Here is a 4213-nt window from a genome sequence, read left to right as displayed (position 1 = left end):
AGTTGCTCCAACTCTGAGACGATTTCCCTTTTTTATCACACACAAATCAGAGCGTTGTGAGGATTAAATGAGATAATTCATGTATTACATTCACAACAGGAGCAAACGAGTAGAAAGAGCATTAAAATAGGAGCCATTACTATCATTATTATGGTAACTGGTAATGGTGTAACAATAATTAATATTCATAATTAATTATGATTAATTAATGTTATTGATAGTAATTAATCGCTAAGAGTATATTGGACATGAAGAACTGAATGCGGTACAAAACGATTTTCATGAGTTTTCTTATTGAAAAGAATAATTTATGTTATTCTTTTAAGAGGTCATATTAATGAAACTAGGGTTTAATATAAAAAGAACATGATATGATCACCACATGCCCAGAGTCTTCCCAGTATGAGAACTGTTACACAAAGTTCAAGCCTAAGCTTTAGGATGAGAAACAGTAAGTACACGAAATTAAATGTGTATCTTTGTCAGCATCCTATCTCTAGCTGTTTATCTTCTTTTCATTGCTCGGGTCCTCTACAAAATTAAGAAACGCATATAAAAACATAACTCCACCTGTCCAGCATTTTCTCTTCAATTGACTTTGGCCACAGATCAAGGGGTTCTCTAACTGGCCCTTTTACGTGGGGACAGTTTATTCTGAAGCTGTCGGGCCCCATCACTGACACTCAGTACCTTGTCTCACTCTACAAATACAAGCTGCACTGATATTAGTTCAGAAAATTTCATCCAGGGCTCTACAAATTACCCAGTTCACAGAGGTTTCCAAGCTTTCTTGATGTCCCCACCCGGGATCATGCAGGTTGTGGACAAACATGAGATCAGCTGATTTCCACTTTGGATAATTCACCCCTCTTCCTGTGTTCTGTTGCTATGTGGACCTCCTCCCCCAGTCTTCTACTCACAACCCCTGCTTTAGCTCTCCACTTAAACACGTAATAGTCTGATGACCCAAAATATCAAAGATTTATTTCTTTTCCATATTACATATCCATTGCAAGTTGCCGATAGGTCTCTCTGCTTATCTTAGTCATTCAAGGTCCCAAGCCGATGAAGCAGGCGCCGTCTCGAACACTGCCAGTTGCTGTGCCAGAGGAAGAAAGAGAGCTCTTCAGTGTCAAATCCTAAATTAAAAAGTGGCCTGCATGGCTTCTTCTCATAAGTCACTGGCCGGAATGGCCCCATCTAACCTCAACAGGGTTTGAAAGTTCTACTTAGACAAAAGCAAGTGACCCAAAAATACCTGGAGAAGCTCTGAGGACTAACGCATAGAATTTCTATTTGATTCCAAACAGCAATATCTTTCTCTTATTTGAAAAACTGTAACCTTGAGAGGGTTATTTACTTATTTTCTGTGGAAAATTTTTGGTGGTAAGTCACAGGATATAATCATTATGTGAAAGGATTCCAAAATCAGATAACTGTATGGCATATTGATTAAAAACCTCGGATGCAAGTAAATGTCAATCTAGAAGAGTTTCTAATAGCAAACTGCCATCGTATCCTAGAAATCACACTCACACAGAGACTTGCATACTCACTGCCTCCTCTCCTATCGAGATGAAAACGAAGACAAGCGGGAGTAACAGGCCTTTCCAAGGTCCCGCAAAGAAGCAGACTTACCGTTTTCAACAAACTGCCTCCATGATGATGTATCTTCATTTTCAAAAATGAGATCTGATCATCTCATTTAATTTAGGCATGAGAATTCCAGTTATTGGTCTTGGAGCACACATATTCATGGGAACAGTAACAATCTGAATGTGCGCTAACAGTGGCCACCATCTACAAATGTCGCTATTTAAACTGAAACCTAAATAAATTAGAATTAAATTATATTAAATCAGAAATTTAGTTTACCAGTCTCACTAGCCATGTCTAAAGTGCTCAATTAGCACATGTGGTTAGTGGATAATTGTATTTAAGCAGCATAGCTATTGAACACTCCCATCTTTGCAGGAAGTTTAATTGGACAGGTCTGGTCTAAGTCGTCCACTTTTGCGATACAGTATAAGCCTCCTCCCTCTAACGTCTTTCACCTGCAAAAGTTTCCTTTCTTCCTTCCCAAGGATGTGATGTGCCACACACAAAGACCAAAAGGGTACAATCAGGGAAAGGAGATAACAAAGTGAGAAATAATAACCAAATGCCATAATAACCAAATAACTCTAAAAGTTATTTTGATTTAAAATACTTCCAATGTCAACACGGTCCTCATGTTTAAAAATGCTAGTCCTTCCGGGCGTAAGAGAAGGACTAACCCCGATAGGCTATTCAGTTCCCCACCACTGTCCTGATAAACAATCAGTCACTCTTCAACTTGGAGACTTAGCAATCTGCTCGCTTGCAGACTGGAGAAGATCTCTCTTCTCCAAATCTAATATACCAAAACAAACGATTCTCCCTTAAAGTCCAAAAGAAGCAGTGTCAGATAGAAGTATTATGCTAGAGAGTGTTTATGAAAGTTTGCTAATCAAAAGGGGAGACTTAACAACCAATGAGGTTAACACAACCCACAAAGGAAGAAAAAACGGCCAATAAAATGTACTATTTTCCACCCATGAAATGCAAATAGAAACCACCATCTTTTTGTTTTGTTTTGTTTTGTCCTGCCCAGTACTTTGTCAAACTTGAAAACTACTGGCAATATGCAGTACACAACTGTGAAGACATGCTACTCCAATGTACTATTTTTTGTTGTGAGTCCCTTTGGTACATAGATCCTGAAAAGCAATTTGGCAATCGATGCTGCACCCATCCGGATGCAGTCAAGAGAACAGAAGCCACTTGTACCGAGGTGTACAGCTTGTGGTTTAGAGCAGAAAGGCTCTTTTCAGGAAATCCAAAAGGGTAGGATCACAAAGAAGTCACCGCTGATAACCTCACTTTCCTGCAATACTGAGATCGGTGGTTCTTGGGAAGCCACCTGGAGACTCTGAGACCTCGCTGAGACTGTCTGTCAACTGTGTGACATGCAAAAGGAGGAAGTAGAGCAGGCAGAAACCATCCTTCCCTGACAAATCATGAGGCTTGGGCAGCAGTGACCATTGTGGATAGTGACCGGGCCATGTTAGCCCGAGAGCCTTATGAAATACGAGCAAGCCAGAGAAAGCAAGAGAAAGGGCAGACTAACCATCAATATTGGCAACAAGAGGCTAGGAGTCAGATTTGATTCGGCTTAAGCAAATATGTAAATATGGCATTATCTGTATCCCAAGCATTGTGTCATAATTAAAAGTATTAATTTCATAAGACTTCAGAAAAATGGTTTTAATGCTTTTAGAAAAAGCACTATTAGACCTCGCCGCTTCCTCTGACCACACTAGTCTTCATCTACCTCAAGGAAGGATTCCGCTGAAGGAATAAGTTCTTATGGAATCCGTATCTGTGGGCAATACACATCCAGCTTTGCGGAAGTCTTACAGCATGGACCACAATGCACGCGCCAGACCTCAAAAGTGAGGTAGAAAGAAACATCCTAAGAAATGAAAAGATCAGACTAGCAGCATCCACAAGTGTAATTAATACTGTACTTTATGGATAGCTGAGTTTCAGTAAATTGAAGAATACCTTTTTTCTATCCTTTACCCCAGTCCCATTAAGCTTTCCTTGTACCTTCATTTTTTTTTCAAAATGGAGAAAATACACAGGATCACAGCTGGAAAATACAGCAAACCTTGGATTTTTACCCTCTGATTATTTCCACCCCAAGGGATAACTATCATGAAAGTACTGTTTCTAGTGAAATTGAGGCCGTGTAAGAATTAAAATAGTCCAAGGAAAATAAACAGCCAAAGGCGCAAGTCTAGAGATTAAACTCTAATTATCACTTTTGTCCAGGAGTTCAGGAAGAAATGTGGAACAGTCACTGAAGCAGTGCCAGAAGCCACTCTCATTGTGGAACAAGCAACTCCTGCTGCCTTTTTTTCTGTGCAATTTATCAGGAAAGCATGGCTCCTATTCCAGGGCATAGGGGAAGCTGGAAGTCAATTTTATTCACCTCATTTGAAAAGAATATCATGGTGACTCCGGGAATTAAAACAAAACAAAACAAAAAATCACATCTTATACCAGGAAAAGTAATGTTGCAGGATAAAGGAGACAAGTACCACTATTTATGGTCTAGGATTAATGAGGGCTCAGGGCCTGTAAAGCTTTCTTTTTTAAAAATTTCAGTGGTATATTAAGTAACTCTCTG

This window comes from Pteropus vampyrus, unplaced genomic scaffold (assembly GCF_000151845.1).
Source record: "Pteropus vampyrus isolate Shadow unplaced genomic scaffold, Pvam_2.0 Scaffold54, whole genome shotgun sequence".
Taxonomy (NCBI): Eukaryota; Metazoa; Chordata; class Mammalia; order Chiroptera; family Pteropodidae; genus Pteropus; species Pteropus vampyrus.
Note: the sequence above shows the minus strand (reverse complement) of the source record.